The sequence below is a fragment of the Rhipicephalus microplus genome, chromosome 6 (genome assembly GCF_043290135.1).
Source record: "Rhipicephalus microplus isolate Deutch F79 chromosome 6, USDA_Rmic, whole genome shotgun sequence".
NCBI lineage: Eukaryota > Metazoa > Arthropoda > Arachnida > Ixodida > Ixodidae > Rhipicephalus > Rhipicephalus microplus.
Genome location: NC_134705.1, coordinates 143,314,473 through 143,334,943, shown reverse-complemented (window position 1 = coordinate 143,334,943; position 20,471 = coordinate 143,314,473). Strand labels below are relative to the sequence as shown.

Below are 20,471 nucleotides of genomic sequence, written 5' to 3'. Positions count from 1 at the left end.
TCTAGGTGGCGCTGCATGTACAAGCGATGTTGGGTCGCCGCCAATGAATGGGCAAAAAAGGATATGGATCGGCTACGCCGGTATACTATAGCTCAAAATTTCATTAATTGATATGAAAGGTGAGGTCTAGTATCTTTATAAAGCTTGTTAAACTGAAATATTCGCTATCCAGATATTCGCCTAACAAAGATCTTTACAAAAATTTAATGAAAAACCGCCGGGGTTTTTCCGAAACTTCGTTATCTGAATTACTCGTTAAACCGACGTTCGTACAAGTGAGCATTCACTGTATTACTCAGAGTTGCTGTCTGAGTTTTAACGTGGGTACTATCGCAATTCATTTAACCATTCTTATTTTTTTATTGCAGATGCTGCATGTACGTGCAGGGTTTGCAGCTAAAGTCATGTCGAAAATCACAACGGCAATTTGTGACTTCACTTTCAATGAAATTTGCAGAAATAGAGCAATGGTAGGACGGAAAAAGCATGACTGTCAATAAGCTGATAGAATGCCACATAAAAAATAAAGCTAAACATCAGCTTCTTTACATCACCATACAAAGCTCAAAGGTGCAGCGATATTTTTTCGTTTTTTTTGTTCAAAAGACAACGCGATGGGTCTGTCTCATCAATGCACTGCATTAGGATTGCGAAATACGAACTAAACGAACGATCAAGTAAATTAAAAAACAAATTAGTCCCGCCGCGGTGGTCAAGTGGCTTAGGTACTCGGCTGCTGACCCACAGGTCACGGGTTCAAATCCCGGCTGTGGCGGCATTTCTGAAGACGGCGGAAATGTTGTAGGCCCGTGTGCTCAGATTTGGGTGCACGTTAAAGAACCCCAGGTGGTCGAAATTTCCGGAGCCCTCCACTACGGCGTCTCTCATAATCATATGGTGGTTTTGGGACGTTAAACCCCACATATCAATCAAATAAAAACGAATTACATTTGTTGACGCTGGTCTTCTGTGATGCATGCAGTTGACACCACGTTTCCTTTTGCTGACAGCGAGATGTTGCTATCTGTATTGCAGCGTATGAAAGGTGTCGCCGAAGAACAAATCGGTAGTGGCGTCACCACGTTATTGTGTGGTGTCTGGCAGAGCACCGTGGTTGATCGTCAAGTCGATAATCTGCACACGCGCGAAACAGATGAAATGCACGCGCCGCATCCTGTCCGTGGCTTATTTGGACTGGATCATGCAGCAATGAACATGTGGCAATAAGCGTCATCTGTCCCTTTTCACGTGAGCTCCTGCTGACACAACAACTGGCTGCGAGGATGGGATTTGAAGCTGTCGTTTTTCAATTCGAGAGGAAAATGTTTCCGTAATTCGCTCAGTTAAGAAGACCGTACTTTTGCAAAATGTAAAACCGATAACTTTCGTTATGACTGAAGCCGAGGTAGCGGAGACACACTATACGCCGGGAGACTGGGCCAGCTGGAACCTTTGGATGAGTCCGTCAGCGACTGGGCTTCGTACGAAGAGCGGCTTGCGTCTCTTTTGTCAGCCATGTGCCCAGCAGTGACAAAATACGCGTGTTTTTTCAGCATCATTGGTCCCAAGACTGTTGAAAATATTAACAGCTCCTGAACTACCCTCTAGGTAGAGTTTTGAGGCCCTCAAGAAATTTTTGAGTGGCCACATGTCCTTGAAGCCGTCCGTTATTAAAAGAACGGGCCAACTTTCACCGGAAATGTCAAAAGGAAGGCAATTCCTTATATGATTACGTCGCGAGGCTTCGTTAACTGTCCCAAACGTGCGAGTTAAGGAAGCGCTCTTCACGAGCCACTTGGGACCACATCGTGTGTGCCCTGCTACGAGAAGACATTCAGCATCTGCTTTTTACGGAAGATAGCAAGCTAACGTTCCACAAAGTGGTGGAGTGGGCTCTGGCCGTGTAAGTGGTTAAAAAAAAGTGCTGCTGAAGCACGTGGCAGTGACGTTGCAGTCAGTGCACAAAGTGCAAGCTGAATTCCAGAAAACAAGCGAAAGTTGCATGCTTTCGCTGCGGTTCACTAAAACACGGGAGTGAAGCGTGTCCCCATGCGGACGCAATGTGCTTTAACTGCGACAAAGAAGGACATATCCAGAGCGCTTGCCGAAGTGGTCGTAAGAGTTCCTCTAAGAAAAATCCAGGCATGGAGGCGGAAATGTTGTAAGCCGATGTGCTCAGATTTGGGTGCACGTTAGAGAACCCCAGTTGGTCTAAATTTTCGGAGCCCTTTGCTACGGCGTATCTCGTAATCATGTCGTATTTTTAAGACGCTAAACCCCGCATATCAAGAAAGATCCAGGCAAAAAGAATGTGAAGATATACTGGTGTTTGTGCCGCGGAAAGCTTCGACTGTTAGTCCTAATGACGTGTCGACGACTAAGCTCGACCCAGTCACTGTACAGATGTCCATCAACAGTGTCTTAGTGGACGTTGAGCTAAGCACAGGGACGACTGTTTTCCTCTTATCAACAACCCAGTTCCATCAGCTTCCCGTCGGCTACAGTGGAGCCTATTACCTTGAAATTCGCATTTACACTGGAGCACTGGTACGACCTAATGGGAGTCCCTTCGGTCAACGTGCAGCATGGCGAACATTGAGTGCGTCTTCCGCTTTACGTCGTGGACCACAATATACCATCTCTATACTGGACCGAGAGTGGCTGCACGCTGTCATCTGGAGTGGGCTAAAATCGGGAGCCTGAACAACTTTTCAAAGTCGGCACCATCTCACATCGGCGTAAAAAAGAAGCTCGACGCCTTGTTTCAAGAAATACCAACACTTGTTTAAAGAAGAGTCGTATGCGAAAACCGAAGAGAACGCTGAACTTCTTCTTAAACTTGATATGAAGATGATAGGTTCCTAAGAGACAGGAATGTTCCATTGGCGTTGCCAAACGCTTTTGATGCTGAGCCAGGCCCCGGAAACTCGGCGCTATAGCTTCGGTTTCAAGGAACATGCACACTTGTGGCGGTTTCTGGGCATCCTAATTGATTGATTTGTGGGGTTTAACGTCCCAAAACCACCATATGATTATGAGAGACGCCGTAGTGGAGGGCTCCGGAAATTTCGACCACCTGGGATTCTTTAACGTGCACCAAAATCTGAGCACACGGGCCTACAGCATTTCCGCCTCCATCGGGAATGCAGCCACTGCAGCCGGGATTTGATCCTGTGACTTGCGGGTCAGCAGCCGAGTACCTTAGCCACTAGACCACCGCGACGGGGCAAGGTATCCTATAGAATCCGGTTGAACAGAGGTAGGTTGATTTGAATGTTCGCCTTTAATAGCTCTCGCAATAAAAAAATTGGTACCTCTACAGCAAATTTCTTTTTTTTGTTAATGTTTTTCTTATTTCTTATGTTGCGAATTTTATATCGAGCGAAGCGCCGCAAGTGATTGATTTGAGCTCGCAGCGCTTGCCTCCGCTCCTCGTCACTTGCTCAGCAATATTACAAGTTGGATTGCACTCAGTTATCTCGCTCGGTCGGCGTGCAAAATACGGGAAAGATAAAGACGGCAAGTTGTGGTTGGCAAAGAACGGAAGCCGCAGTAAGCTACGCCGAACAAGTCAACCGTGCATTCGGCCAAGATGGCTAAATCGGGCAACACATGCTTTCCATGGCTCTGCGGTGTGCTAACCCAGGAATCTCTACTTCCGCGAAGGTTTTCAGCGTTTCTTAAATGAAACAGGTGAGCATCAAATTTCAAACCCATTATTTGAGCAGGTATTGATTTTGCATGAGTAAAATAAACCCAGTTCTCTGCAATCCTGACTGAACTGACAGAAGTGTAGTGCCGCTTGACTAATTGGTGAAGACGGCAGCCAAGCTGCTGTCGGCCAAGTAGTAATGAAAGACGAATTCGTGTTGGCTCGGCTACATAGTTTTTGCTTCTTTAACTTTTGACATGTTGTTCAGATAATATCAAGCAATTATAAGCCATTCCCGGTTCAATAAATTTATATAGCCATGGTTTGAAGCTTTCGGAGACTTTACTACTTCAATAAAGTCACTCAAATACAAAGGTTCATCTAACCTGAAGAAAGGCTCCGTGGTAAGCTTGGGTGCAGCGGCTTCTGTGGACGAAACAGGTTTGACGGTGCTTGTAACAAACGGCGCTAACGAAGTTCGAATAGTCAGGCTCTGCCTGGTGACAACGGACTTCGAAGCAAAGAGACTTGCCAGCCGGTAGCCATTGTCGTCTAGCACTGGCGTAGCCATGGGATGGAGTTTGGAAATTTATGCTCCTCCTCTCCCGGAAAATTTTGTAACTTCTCATGTGTATATGTACACGCGATCATAAAAGATAACGTTGTAATAATGGCAGACTAGGTGTGTTGATTCAACGCATTTGAACTGTAAGATGCGTCGACCGAGCACAATGGACACAAGAGAGACGTGTGTGTGCATCCCCCTTTCGTCTGTAGGCGTCATGCCCTGCACTTTAAAAAACACATCCACAAATATGCTAAAAGACATTTGAAGCCATCCTCCTCCGAAAAAAGCTTTTTGTCTACGTCACTGTAACCTACCGAAGTTCATGGTGATCCTTCCTTCGGAGCTGCAGTCGGGAGTTGTTCCATGTTGAACTATCTTTCACGGAAAAGCAGCCGCATTCTATACGCCTGAGTGTCTTCGTTGGGTAACTTACGATATGCATTAACGGCCACCACACCTCCTAAAAGCTGTGCCAGTGCTTTCTATAGGTGCCATTGTGCACCGATACATCACCATGATCCTTAATATCTATAGCATAAAAAGGAAACTCCAACCTATTTATGACGCATTAAAATTATTGAAATTCATTTCCGGAAAAAGCTGCGGGCCACCAGCGGGCTTTCTGATGCTGACATAATGAGTACATTTCATTATATATCTGCACTGTAACTCTGAAGCACTCTTAAAAGCTCGCAAACTAAATCTCCGAGTTTCCGAGATCTCCACGCACTTCAGAGCATGCATCACAGGCACTACGGGTCTGTCTTTGCTTTCCGCGAAGCTCCTCTGCAGGTGCTGTATATAACGACTAGATACCATCTGATCATGACTTACATTAGAAAAGACAGGCCGAAGGCGCTGAGGAAACCGTATTGGGTATCTACCAGAACGTAACTCACGGGCACCGTTCTATACGTGGTAGCCAGCACTAGAGATTCGAAGTGCGGAAAGAAACAGGAAAATTCTGGGGGGGGGGGGGGGGGGACTGTTTTTTTTTTCGTTTTTCTAGGGAGGGGGGCAGTTGAAAAAAATTCGCCAATGTTGCCATGGGTTAAAACGTACAGAAATAAAGCTTAGGCAACAACCAGCACTTAACGTGAAACAAAAGTGTCGCACATGATACCAAAACACCAAACGAAGGTGGTTGACCACTCACCATCGATATCACATAAATCCACCTTCAGCGTCAGCTTAGCTTGAATATATATAGCGTAGCTTCATTGTTCGGGTATGGTCATGTTGTGGGCGGTTTGGGTTTATTTTATTCTGGTTTTTAGCATGATCACGCCACATGAGACCTTCTGATGCACGAAATGCTGGGAGCCTCAGCTGCTGTGCACTGAAAGTTTTCAAGAGCAGATGGACTTTACGAGTTCAATGCAATGTAGTTGGGCCTTTCCAGTGCTGCCGCTACTTTTGAGCGCACGATTCACATCAACCTACGACCTTAAATGGCAGGCTTGACTATTCTATCTAGACAATATTGTCACCTTCCCGTCAGTGTTTTCTTTACACTCGCAATATGTGGACGAAGTTCTCACGTGCACCATAGGCCTGCATACGCAGCGAGGGTAATAGTCGGCCGCCCCTCTAATCGCCTGAAGATGAAGGGGGGGGGGGGGGGGGAGTGATCCTGCTACACACCTCTACTCAGTCAGTCCTTCCATGTCATTTTTTAATGCGCTGGATAATGGCTACACAAGCTTTTCGGAAATAATGGCCACCGAAGACCACTGATATTGCATAACAAAACTGTTTACTTCTGACCTTTAATCCCGAAAAGCCGGACATCATTAGTAGGCCGTTGTGAGAAGCACGTCGTTACTTCAGTTTCATTCTTGCATCCATCGCGAGGCGTGTTTGCTTTCGGACTCGACCAAAGGGGTGAGGTATAACTTACCTGTCTTCACCATTCACTGGGATCGTTTGTTCCGACCGGATTTGGTTAACACCGCCTTCAAACCAGCGGCATGGCTGAGCGACATTTTTTTCACACGTTGTCCGGCGTAATATCGTGCCAGACCGCACAGACTGCAGGCACGCAGTTTCTCCAATCGTGGATTTCCGTATGCTACCGCCGTAGCGCAAAACTGGTTACACTGAAGCCTCATTATAACGAAGCAGAACCATACACCAAATAGGTTTGTTGTATCCAAAAATTTGTTTAAAAGGTTTATTCCTAACACTACATCTGTTGCAAGACTACTTCTCATTTACTTCGTTATAGCCAATATTTAGTTATGTTCAGGTTCGTTGTACTGAAGTTTCAGTGTACTTGCCATTCTATCTGGTCTGTGGCCGTTCACTATCTCCTTTTCTCGTCATCTTTTTCTTCATTGCCACTCTCACTCGACTTTCATCTTCGTCTGAACAATGTGTCCTGCCTCCCCTACGGTCGCGAACCCAGTCGCGTCAATTCCGAAGTGGGACAAAAAGACCGCAAAAATCTTATGGCGCATTTAATCGCGCAGTGTTTACGTAAAATGGCTGTGTGCAGGCCTAAAAACTGCTTGATAAGTATACTGTTATGAACGATGATGTTGAATGTATTACAATGTGTGTTGGCCCATTCATAGTAATTGGCGTATATAGGCCACCACATGGCCACAAAAAGAAATTTATTGAGTTTCTTAATGTTGTGTTATCCACAGTTCGCGGGAATACTCCTTGCATAGTTATGGGTGACATAAACATTGACCTCTGTTCCAATGATCCTTATGCCAAAGATTTTGAAACGCTCTTACTTACATATGGAAGTACAAATTTTATACGTTCACCTACTAGGATTACATCAACAAGTGCTACGCTCCTTGATATATGCGCCTCAAATTTAAGTTCACAGAATATAAAATCCGGGGTATTTGCGTATGACATAAGTGATCATATGCCCATCTTCTTTCTGGCACGAGTTACTTCTCAAATTGGTCAGAAAACAGAAACATCTTTCCACCGAATGAAAAACAACAAAACTCGGGAACATTTTTTTAAGCTAGTTCAGAACATAGATTGGACCACTGTTTATAGACAAGAAAATCCTGATGATGCTTATAACACATTCATGACGTTATTGAGTACTAGCTATGATGCGGCATTTCCACTTCAGGAGCACTCACGTGGCAGAAATAAGAAATGCAGGAAGCCTTGGATAAATCGTGATCTTTACCGGCGCATAAAAATAAAGAATAAATTGTATCATGATTTCATCCGTTCGCGGAACACAGACGTCTTAGCTGAGTACAAGAAATACAGAAACGTTTTAAATTCAGAAATACGGAAAGCTAAACAGAACTACTATAAAAAATTATTTGAAAGCATTTACAATGACCAGAGGAAGCTATGGGAGGTCATAAATGGGCTTACGAACAGAAAAAAGGGTTGTAATAGGACACAGGACATAACAATTAATGGTCAGATTTTAAGTGGTGAAAGGTTGGCCAATGTCATGAATGAACATTTCATAAATGCGGGTTCCTTTATTTTAACGGATGAAAAGCGAGATAATGCTCCAACTCCTGATAAATCTCCTTTGCCGTATTCTATTTTTCTCGCACCCACAGATCCGGTTGAAGTAGAAAGATTAATTAGAAAACTTAAAAACAATGTTGCATCAGGGATTGATGAGATAGGGTCTGTTGAGTTAAAAATGGTGTCACCATTGATATCTAATGTCTTGGCCTATATTATCAACCTCACCCTCACTAACGGTGTATTTCCAGAGCAGCTAAAAGTAGCCAAAGTCACTGCAGTACATAAAGGTGGTAATATCAATACTTTAGCGAACTATCAACCTATATCCGTGCTTCCAACAATATCGAAAATATTTGAAGGGGTTATTTATGATAGACTTGCATCCTTTTTTGATAAGCACCAAATAATAACAAAAAGTCAGTATGGTTTTCAAAAAAATAAATCAACAGAACAAGCTCTACTGTATATCAAAGATAAGATAATCGAAAATATGGAAAACAAAAAATATACTCTTGGGCTCTTCCTCGATCTTCAAAAGGCATTTGACTCCATACAATTCAAATCATTGATTCATAAATTATCAAGCTATGGGGTGCGTGGAGTTGCACTACAACTGTTTAAAAGTTATCTAGAAGATCGTTATCAATATGTAAAACTGAATAACACTATTTCTGCAAAGATAAAGTTGAACCAAGGAGTCCCCCAAGGGTCTATACTGGGGCCATTATTGTTCCTTGTCTATATAAATGATATTGTCGATATACCTCATTCTCCTGAACTTATAATGTACGCTGACGATACGAATGTTTTCTTTTCATCAGACAATCTAATATCGCTTGAGGTCAGTGTAAATAATTATCTAAGCAATCATTCAAATTGGTTAAAGCAAAATGGACTGCGCTTGAATGCAAAAAAAAACAACCTATATGATATTCCGACCTGTAAATAAACCTATTAGTAACATAGCTATAAAATTCGAAGGAAATTGCATCGCACATGTTAGGGAACAAAAGTTTCTTGGTGTATGGTTTCAGGAGGAATTAAACTGGAATACACATGTAAATCATCTGATCACCGCATTAGCGCGAATAGTTGGTTGTTTTTTTAGAACAATGCACTTAATCCCATTGAGGTTAAAAATAAGTATGTACTATGCACTCTTCCATTCTAAAGTAAGTTATGGGATGTTAGTCTGGGGAACGACATCACAAGGGAATTACCATAAGTTAATAACTATACAAAAGAAAATATTGCGCTGCTTTGAAAATTACAGGGGGAATCTACAAGACTTGCGCACTGCTCCACTATTCATTAAACATTCGATACTCAGAATTGATCAATTATATCATTTTAAATTACTTCAGTTAATACAAAAGACTAAGCTATATGAAGAAAGTTGCACCGAAAGGCCACACTACAGTATGCGAGAACAAAAGAAGCGAGCTCCTAGAACAAGAACCAAGTATGGAAAACAAAGTATTGCTTACCAGGTGCCTCAGGTTTTAAATACCCTTGCAGATCAATTGAACTTTAGGGCTAGTAGTGCGACTTTCAAGAAACAAATAAAGAACTTATTCATAACCACCGGTCTACCCTATCGAAACTACGTATTGGAGTCTCATGCCTCTACAAATGCTTAAATTGTTCATAAACTTATAAGTCAATTATACGAGTGTATACCACGGAATTCATTGTATCCACATGCCTCTTATGTCTGTTTTTGAGTTGTTTCATTGATATTGTTTAGTTGTGAATTATAACGAGAGTGACCTATAATTTTTTAAATGTGTTATGTAAACTTCTTATGCTATTTATGTTTGAATTTTGTGTTTACAATTTCAGGTTGCTTGAAACTAATGTATTGAATATATATATTGTTTAAGCTTGCACTGTCACGGACTGCGGAGGGACAAGGGCCTTTGTCAGGCTGTTCGCCTTTAGCCCTTTGCCCCTGCAGTGAGCTCTGTATCTGGCTTACTGTAAATAAAAATACTACTACTACTACTACTACTACTACTACTAAAAATAGCTGCTGTGAACGGTGCAAAATATATAATAACGATAATTACGACAATCAAAGACAATCATGCCGATATTTAGTATACATTAGTGTGAGCATAGATACCATTTTAGTGTTATTATCCGCGGAAGCCTGCAAAGATATTCAACGCAAATTCAGTGTGCGTGATTGCTATGTCAAAAAATCTGCTAGAATGTCGCATGATCTATCATTCAGGTGACGCGCACAGCAAGCGAGATGAGGATGCAGAGAACATTGTTTTGGCAAGGAGAGTAGTGAAAAGATGGGCTATGACGCACAAAAAAGAAACAAAAATGAGGTGCTATTCCAGGCAAAGTTTATTGCAGAAGGCCGGTGAATAACTTGCCATACATATATCAATAACTAAAACTCGATCATCAAGACAACAATACGAATACTTAGCATAGTTCTCGTTAAAAAAGCATGGCCTTCACTCTTGATAGGTCATGTCTATCTATTCTCAGCTAACAGCTAACGACAAACTTGTAAAGCTCGGTAACACAAGTTTCAAAATACATCTTTGTACATTGAAAAATTTTGCCATCGTTGCACTTCTTACGCGAGCTCCTACGATATCCTGTTACAGGCATGACCAGATTCATCGAAGCAGGTGCACTTCTCATGTTAATGTGCAGCGAATGGGACATTGTTCGAGGTGAGTGTTCAGCTGTGCCAATTTTCTATCCGAAGCATTGAAATGCGTTAAGAAAACAACTGGCATTCGCGCGGCCTCACTAAAAAAATTCGACTATTCTAAAGTCACCTATACTTGCCCCAAATGTGTTAAAACGACTTGGGAATGGTCTCCTATACTTTCCTTAGGGGCAACATATGAATGGTCAAGTAATGCCTTTCATACTTCACTTCACTTCGTTGTTTGTTGGTTTCACTAGGATGTGGCTGTCAAAGCAACGAGCTCCTGTGGCATTCACCTTCTTTATTCCATTCGTAACGAACGTCCCCTTCGGCAAACTTGATGCCTTACGTGTAGCATGCGGAAGTTCATTGGTCAGCTGCCACCTCATGCAAAGATCACATGCTGCGGGACACCCTCTGCAAAGAAAAAAAAAAGGTTTCCGCAATCACCACCTTGACTACGAACGGCACTGTCTAAATAAAAACACCAGGTTTACGAGCACTAAAATGCCCGGTAATGTTGACGGAAAAGCAATCACCACCGCAGCTCAGTTGGTACATCATCGGATGCGTCATCCAAAGGGTGTAGGTTTCCTTGGCTTGACTGTTTGTGGGCTTCAGTGTGTTCTGTCTTATAAAAAATCAAGCCCATCATCGACTTTTGTTCATTCGGAATCGTTCAGCAGCCCATAAAATCCTTTTTGATGATTACAGTAATTCTAAATAATTAAATAAATAAATAAATAAATAAATAAATAAATAAATAAATAAATAAATAAATAAACTAAGAACACCTCAAGGCACTCAACCAAACAACATCCACAAATTCACATCCCAAATCTCTGCCTTTGACGGCAAAGTGACTTCGTTTTTACCTATATATATTTTGTCCCTTTTCTATACTTTTCCGCCTTCAATCCTTTACTGCAGTGGCGTCAAACTCATCTCAGCTCGCAGGCAATCCTCACGCAATTTAGTTGTATGCAAGGGCCGCGGTAGTGAAAGAGATAGGAGAGAGGAGGGCGGGATTTTAAGTATAAGCTTCCCATATTTCATATACAAATAATTTCTGAAGAATGTTTAGTTACACGATCAACATGTTGCGACCGAGCTCCGAAATGACGCAAATCTGGGCCCTAATTGCCAAATAATATAGTAGTAGTAGTAGTAGTAGTAGTAGTAGTAGTAGTAGTAGTAGTAGTAGTAGTAGTACAAGAAAAAGGAACAGGTAAAAGCGTTTCTACGCCTGACGAAGGCCTTTGCGCGCGAAGTTGCACGTACGTACAAACAACGTAACTTTCGGGCATATGCACTACATACGCTATAACACAGAAATACCGCAATAAAAAAGGAACACATAATACACTTTACATACAGTACATACACAAGCCTTACACATATAAAGAAAAAAAAAGATCAAAAGTCGATCCATCGTATTACCACACGAACCGTAAAATACAGTGATTATTTGTCATGAAAAGAACGACACACTTTCCAAACAAGAGCGAAAATGTCACAGCCCGATCTACATACACGTTTTATACAATACAGATCTTGTTTCAAAACGACCTGGACAGATGGGATGCCTCACGGAGATAATGCCTTAAACAAGTGAAGCCTGTGCAGCTCATGAATGTATACTTAGTAAGTTGGAAGATTAGCGGCAAATATGGTCATATTTCGGCTGCGGGACGTAGCTGATATATCCTCGCGGGCAGCATATACCGTTCAAAACGGTATATGTAACGTCTCTTACTCCTATCGCGGATTGGTTTACCTTTCCATTGTTGCCATTGTCGCCCTAAACTTCATGAAGGCCAGTGTCCAAACAATGCCACATCATGAACTCATGAACGCTTTATGCGGTGAGGTTTGTGCAGGGACCCTGGGCCATATATACGTGCCCGAATCCCTTGATCAAATAACGTTTTTACCAACACCACCTGGGTGGATATCATCGTCATCATCAGGCTGACTATACGCCCACTGCAGGACAAAGGCCTCTCCCATGTTCCGCCAGTCAACTCGGTCCTGTGGTTGTTGCTGCCACTTTATACCCTAAAGCTTCCTAATCTCATCTGCCCACCTAACTTTCTGTCTCCCTTTCACCCGCTTGCCATCCCTTGTAATCCAGTCTGTGATCCTTAATGACCAGTGGTTTATTGCCCTCGCGCTACGCGCCCTGCCCATGACCACTTCTTTTTCTTAATTTCGACTATGATGTCATTAACACCCGTTTACACCCTGATACACTCTGCTCTCTTCTTGTTCCTTAAGGTTACACCTATCATTTTTCTTCCAATTGTTCACTGTGTTGTCTCCAACAAAAGTTGAAACCTCATTGCAATTATCCAGGTTTCCGCTCCGTAGGTAAGTACCGGTAAGATGTAACTGTTATATACCTCCCTCTTGAGGGACAGGGCAATCTACCATTCATGATTGGAGAATGCTTGCGGAAGGTGCTCCACCCTATTTTTATTCTTCTATTTACTTCAGTCTCGTGGTTCGGCTCCGTTGCGGTTACTACCTGTCCTAAGTATACTTACTGCGTACTCTTTTGCAGCTTCAAGTGCACTGCTACCTGTCGCGAAGTACTGTTTTCTTCAGAGGTCATTGTATACTACTTTAGATTTAAGACCTACCTTTCTGCTCTTCTTGTCTAATTCAGTATCATAAATGAAAATTCATCCCCTGAGCTACTCAGAAATACAATGTCGTCGGTGAGGCGCCGGTTATTAAGGTACTCTCTATTTACTTGTGTCCCTAACTCTTCTCATTGGGTCAAGATGATGTTAGAATTCTTCCAATATTCTGGTACCCTGCCTGTCAGGACACACTTCGTAAACGGGGTGGCCAGTTTTTCCTACACAATCTGTTCTCCGTCTTTAAGCAGATCTGATGTTACCTGATCGTTACCAACAGCTTCGCCTCTTTGCATTGCCTCCAAGGCATTCCTGACTTATTCTCTCGTTACTGGTGGGATGTCATCTGGGATATTGCTATAGTTCTTGCATTGTGGTCGTAGTTGTCCAAGCTACTGTACAGATCTGTGTAAAACTTCTTAACTTCATTAACTGTCCTATCCATAATGATAGTTTCTTCGCCTTTCTTGTCCCTTAGTCTATACATCTGGTTTTTGCCTATCCCAAGTTCCCTTTTCACCGCTTTGACGCTTCCTTTGTTTTTTAGAGCGTTTTCAATTATCTACATGTTATAACTTTTTACATCAGATACCTTACGCTTATTATTGAACTTCGAAAGCTCTACCAGTTATATTTTGCCTGTTGTGTTTAAGGATTACATGCTTTGACGCTCATTTATGAGTTTCTTTGTCTCCTGAGACAGCTTGATAGTGTCCTGTCTAACTACCGTAACACCAACTCCCACTACACACTCCATAATGATGCTCGTCAGATTATCATTCATTGCGTCGACGCTAAGGCCGGCTTTCTTGATAAAAGCTGACCATCTGTTCTGAAGCGAGACTCTGAATTCCTGTACTTTCCCTCTCGGTGCTAGCTAATTGATTGGCTTCTTGCGTGTCAGTTTTATAGTTTCTTCTTCAAGTCTAGGCGAATTCGAAACCTTACCATACCGTCCCAAGCACCTCCACATCTTATACGATGCCTGGGTGTACACTCAGTATAAAGTCTATTTAGTTCTCACTTTCACCACAGGCAGCGCGAAGGACCTACGGACGAAAGCATCTTTGATAGACAGCCTTGACCCCCTGGAGATACGTCGACGATCCATGATTGTTTTGTCTTTAAAATAAATAACTTAACTATAACGGAAATACACAGAAGACCTTGGGTGCGAGTGCCCACTGGCGTCCACACGTCAATTTCACGAAGAGGTAAAATGTGTTTACAATAGGCCAGTTGTTAGCGCGGCCGTCCTGTATTCTAGATTCTCGTCACCAGCACTGCTTTAGTGCTCAAAAGAAGACCCTCAAAGAAACAGTTATGATAAGATGTGTAAGGTATCGAAATCCGTGTGGCGATTCCTTTATCTCCATTCAGTCATGCACTGACATATTTGGTACAACACTTAGCCAAGTATGACTTCTTTTCCCGCCATTGTGGTTCTTATTTGTTCGCTTGCTTAGTTGTTATGCTTATTAGACGACTTAATTTTGCTACCATAAGATCTACCCGTCTACCAAATTACTCAAGGCCCACAATATTTCTCCGGCAACGATACATGAAACGATACTGAGGTTTATTTGCTCCTTTGTTATCATTTCAGCATGCAAGCCCAACGAGTACCGAGTCGAATGCTACCATCATCGGGGCGTTCCTGGACGTTTGTGTCCAGATGTTCAGCGATGGCCATGTAGTGGAACAAGGAAAAGGTGTGCATGCGTGGAAGGAACCGTGCAGAGGTGGGATGGCTACTGTGTACCGTACAGAGACTGTGGTGAGTAGGTAAAATTGGGTAGTACACACACTTACTCTAGTCTTGGCCCAGAAGTGCGAGCTTCAGCTAGCGCGGGTAAATTAAAAAGCCCGATAATTTCGTTTCGTATCCTCATTGCCCTGTCGTCTCAAACAGCTAGATACACGAATGTCTTTTGTGTTTGTTTTCAACTCATTAGACCGGTGAGTTCTTTCCCTTTGATAACGTTTCAAACGTTATCTAAATGATCGAGTGTTCATATTCTCACAGACAGTACCTAGGTGCAACGCGCCTGTTAATTATACATTAAACGGGCGTATCACGTGGACATTGCGAAGCCATTACCGAAAGCAGAGGCACAAAACTTCATGTAGTTAGTCACAAGTTCTTCAACTCAACACTTCAGTCGGGCTTCCGGTCACTGGGAGACAAAATATAAAGAGCCATACTTGAAGTCTTAAGTTTAATAGAATTCAGCCAATAACTATAGACGCTTCAAAAGGGGCTTTTGAATTCATGCGATGTGACAGATGCACAAAGAAAACCAATGAAAACTACGCCTTCCTTTCAGCAATATTTAATGGATATTATCTTCTTGTCAGCTGGCTCACTCACTTTTGACGACCTTAATTCAACGCAGGACATACCTCGTACTTACTAAGCGAATCCCTCAATCTTTCTTTCTGTCTCTTTTTACTGGCTGTTTTGTGTTTCCTTTCCAGCGAAAACCAGAAAAGCGGCCTTTATAGAACGTTTTTTCACACTCTTGGGGTAACTATAACAGGTACACTTGCATGAGACCCACTGTATACCCTATATAAGTCATCATATAGTGTTATTTTTGTGGGGAAGCATTCGTTATTCATTTATTATTATTTCTACTGAAAAGCCTAGTACCCGCTTACACACTTGTAAGGCATTATGTGCATTCAGCAAAACAAAATACAACAGGGTTTCGCGCTAGTAGAAGAAATGTACTTTAATAGGGTATAAACTTTTAACTTGTGGGTTATCCGATTGCGACCCTATCTACACTCCAGTACGTTGTGCATAGACCTTGCTTTCTCAGCAAACGAAAGTCAAGCGTAAGTAACAGGCCAGCAGCTCCAAAATGCCTTCGACCTAAAAGCCACAGAGTGTTGTGAAGGCAACCTGCAAATGAGCACTTTTTCTGAGCGCTATGGGAAGCAGGACAACAAATTGGCCTCGTATCTGCATGTTACACTGCAAGCGTCGTCGAAAGACGATAGTCTTGCGTCTGGAGAGAGTGAACAAAACGTTTATTTGATGTTCTGCGCAAGAAAATCGGTGAATACTGTTCTGGAGGCGCTGCATTAGAGTGCCGCGAGCGTGTAGTGGAGGCGAACGAGCGCATCAAGCCACGTCACACGTGAGACATGAGCGCTATCTGGCAGTTATCTTGGAAAACGAAGCGCCCGGCATGCGCGCCCGTCTCGGAGGTGATAAGGTGTAGAACGCAAGGCGACGGGTAGGTGGCACCACCGCGTCGTTTCAGCTGATCCCTGATCATGGGAAAGTACCGACTCTTTCCACCACGCGTGCGTTTTCTTCTCGATTCTCCTCGCCCGCTTACCATATGCGTGGCTCGCGGCGCCATTTTTCGCCGACGCTCCCGCGGGCGCGCCGCAGAATTCAATGGAGGCGGGTTATTTGCAGCCTCTTGCGCGCCACAATAGTGCCTAAGTTTTCTCTAAAAAGTGATAATAAAACTAAGAACACTGAGGCAACCATTTATGAAAAGATTAGCTTATTCCAAATGTCGCATAAGTGGGGCATGCCAATTAAAGGTTTTTATGAGGAGATCTACGATGCGGTTTTTTTTCTGCCGCATAATGTGCTGTAGCTTGCATCTGATATAGTTTCGCTTGTAGCATGTCCGTCTGTGCTCGGATGTTTTCGTGCTTGTGCGCTAGTATACGACACAGGTACTTACAGAGTCACATATTGCAATGACTTCGTGGATAGTGGATCGTTTAGCCTTGTGGTTATCAACTCGGCATGAAAGTAGCTTTGCGCAGTGGTCTTCAAACTGAAGAAGGCCTTTGAGGAATGTCAATGCGATTAAGTGTCACTAACATTGACCCATCTACAACAATAACAGAAACCTAAAAAAGTGATTTATTAAAACTGTTTTGACGTTGTTGTCAGAGAAACTAGTCATTTGGTTACCAGTGAGAGGATAAACTCTGCACCAGAAAGCTCATCATAATCTGTGCGTCGATAGCGACCAAAAAACCCTATCTGGGCTGACTGATCCCGATCAGAAGTACACATGTGACACAGGTCTAAAAGATAATATAGTTTATTATTGGTGAACGGAAGCATGCAGGCGTGACCAAAACGATTGCGGCCATGGTCTCCTAGAAAATAGCTCCCTTTCGTTATCATTGTGATATAGCTTCTTTCTGTTGCGCCTCTGTGTTTCTTTTCTTCTTTCAATGAACCACATCTCTTTAATGATTTTGTGTGTTCAGACCCCCCCCCCCCAAAAAAAAAATAAATTTCCTTACGGAAACGAGCGCCAATAAGTGTCATCTCAAGTCATTCATTCATTTGTTTTCCAACAAACGTTTTCGAAAACAAATCCTAACAGTCAGAAAAAAGCGCGATCGATAAGCTGTGTCAGCCCACGCAGTTGTTCGCAGCGAAAGCGGAAAATACAGTTGTGCATTTTCGATGATTGCCGAGGTGGGTGCGAAATGATGAAGTATCAGCTGAATATTTTTATTTACTTTATTTATTTATTCAGAGACATTGCAGTACAGTATTTTGGTCCAGGCAGGAGGGGCATAAGAAACATCAAGTGATTCGTAACAGCAAAAAAAAATAGAAACATGTATACATGAGCTAACACAGGTCACGTGTCTGTGAAACAGCAACAAAATTTATAACACATTTGCACACTCTAATCTCTAAGTAGATAACTTTACAGCAATAAAAAAAATTGGCGAGCCGAAAAAGTTTCATTAGGCAATGATTTCCAATCATCAACTGTTCTGGAAAAATAACTATTTATAAGCACTACTAGTTTGTGCAAATATGGGTACCAAGGATGGCAGGCATATTTAGCAGGATGTTTATGGCAGGCATTTCTAGCAGTGGCGGGCTGAACGCAACAAGGTACACTATTTGTATAACTACGTTAAACAATTCAACTTTTTTCTTGTTTCTAACAAAGAAATTCAGCATATACATAACTAATCCAGCTTGAATCAACGCACAAATAGCCGAGCAAAAAATCGCAGCATATCCACGAGGTGAAGTATGACGAATGGGGCGAAGCGTTTCGATGGACGGACAGACGCACGGAAACATGGACAGACTGATGGACGCTTCGTCATACTCAACATAATTCACTCCATAGATAGGCTGTGACACCGTTTTTGTTGACATCCAATGCAATGCAACTGGCTAATACGACGACACGGGACATACGACTCACGGCGTAAGGAGCTTCGCCCCTACAAAACACGTATGTTCATGAGCAGGCCCTTGGGCTCAAGGGCATGCAGTGACGAGGCATTCGTGCGAATCTCATTATCTCAATGTAGTTTTATCACCACGAACACTGTCTTTTTCTTCCGCTACACACATTTCACGTCACTTCCATAATTTTAAATACTTGTATATTTTAACCCACCTCAGGGCGCGGAATTTTAGTCCTCTTTACAGCCACGAAACATCATCATAGTTCATATCCTGTACGTATTGCATCAAATCATACACCATTCCCATTTTATTAACATTTTCCTTGGCATTCTTTGGCCAAGTATGACCCTTGCGCCATTAAAACCATTATCATCATCAACAATATTTCAAATGCAGCATTCGGCGATGCTTTAATACGGGCAATAAAAAATGTGCCTTACCTCACAAAAAACACGGTTCTTTGTTGGAAGGAAGTTTTTTTCGGCCGATGTTGCACAGCCACTGCTGCTTCCGCAACCCATCACTTTTACCTTGGGGTATCATAAAAAAGGCGTAACTATTTTCACTCTGGTTGTTGCAGTCATAGGCGCAACAGCACTTCATAGCTCCCGCACAAAACACAGAAAACAACGTGCGCGCTACGTTTGTTAAGCTGAGCGTTGGCGAAAAATGGCGCGAGCGCAAAAGAAAAACACAAGCAAAGCGCAAGATCCACGCGTCACTAAGATCAACCGCGAAGGAGACCAATCATCGTGCAGAAGAATTGTCGGAGATCGGGAGGACGCGAAAGGAGGGGGGCGAGAAGGGAGAGAGGAGGTCGAGCACGCGGCGGCGAGTACAGTGGATGGCAGTACTTTCTCAAGAACAAGGAGCTTTAGTTCTAGCTAGAGTTGCTGTATATGCTGCCGTAGGTAGCATGTACAGTAAATCTAGTTTTAGCAAAACGTTGGAAACACTTGCCTTTTCGTGCAAGCGATGCATGGTCAGCGCAGCGAGATAAACGCTATGGTTCTTAGAATTACTTATGTATGCCTTTTCTAGTAAAAAGACACACATGCAGAATATTGGCGTGTTGGATGGTGCCTCAGATATGCGCAATAATTGTTCTTTACTTGACAATCGCACTAGTATGCTCGCGCTTGCGATCGCAAGCGCTTGATACACAACGCGCTTGCGATGCACGGATACGCCCGGAAATGGGTGCACGCTTGTGAGATTTTATATTTTTTATTACTTTTAAATGCGAAGCATTTCTTAGCGAACTTCAGCGACATTGCGCGTATCTATCTATCTATCTATCTATCTATCTATCTATCTATCTATCTATCTATCTATCTATCTATCTATCTATCTATCTATCTATCTATCTATATATCTATCTATCTATCTATCTATCTATCTATCTATCTATCTATCTATCTATCTAGCCACCTACGACTTTTAGCGACTCCTCGCCGTTCCGATAATGGTATCGAAACCAAACTTGGTATGGTATAACATGACTGTATGAAGAACCTATTTGACTAGTCATAACATGAAAATCATTACGTGGATGTCATGAATGTCACGATTTACATTTCATGGTCCTGCAGCTCTTGCGGTGGTTCCGTTCACATGGCATGTTGCAAAACTGGTATGATATGGCATGATTGCATGGCGAACACAAGCGACAGACCCTAACATGAAAATCATGACATGCGTGTCATGTAACAAGATGATTACATGCCAAGATTACATGCGTCGAGGACGTTTCGCTAGCTTCTCTTATACCAGACGGTGTGCGGACGCGCGTCGCATCGGCTCCGCAGATTTTCTATGGTTTTTCGGCGATTTCTGGTTGTTTGAAGTGCATCGGATTCGTGAAAGTACAGCGAACAGTGAACGTCGAATTTCAGCGGTGAGTGGCTGTTTTTCGGTTTTCTGCAAGCTGAAAACTTCGAGGCAGCGACCGTCGCGCCCGGCCAGACGCACCGCCGCATAGCGGCTTCTGCGTCGTGGTCGCGTCTCAAGCGTCGGCGGATGGACGCTCTTCAGGAAACACCGAGGTCTCCTCAGGAGCAGCCACTGATTCACACAGATGAGGAGTCTGCTACAGAAACCACTCAAATGGACGTTCAGACCTGGTCACCGCAGGGTTCGTCCGAAGAAGTCGACAATGTGTCTGCAGGGGAACGCCACGATGGTGCCGCATGGACGGAGGATGGCTGGCACACGGTTTTGACACGCCGGCAAAAGAAGAACCAGAAGAAAAACCAGAA

The 20,471-nt window shown here is 43.0% G+C and overlaps 1 long non-coding RNA gene across 1 annotated transcript; it reads left to right on the top strand.

The window, feature by feature from the left end:
- Positions 1-10,312: 10,312 nt before the first annotated feature.
- On the top strand, positions 10,313-16,030 carry LOC142764975 (uncharacterized). The gene is made up of 2 exons (XR_012883992.1): positions 10,313-10,384; positions 14,614-16,030. It is a non-coding gene; the product is annotated as an uncharacterized LOC142764975 (long non-coding RNA).
- The last annotated feature ends 4,441 nt before the right edge of the window (positions 16,031-20,471 follow it).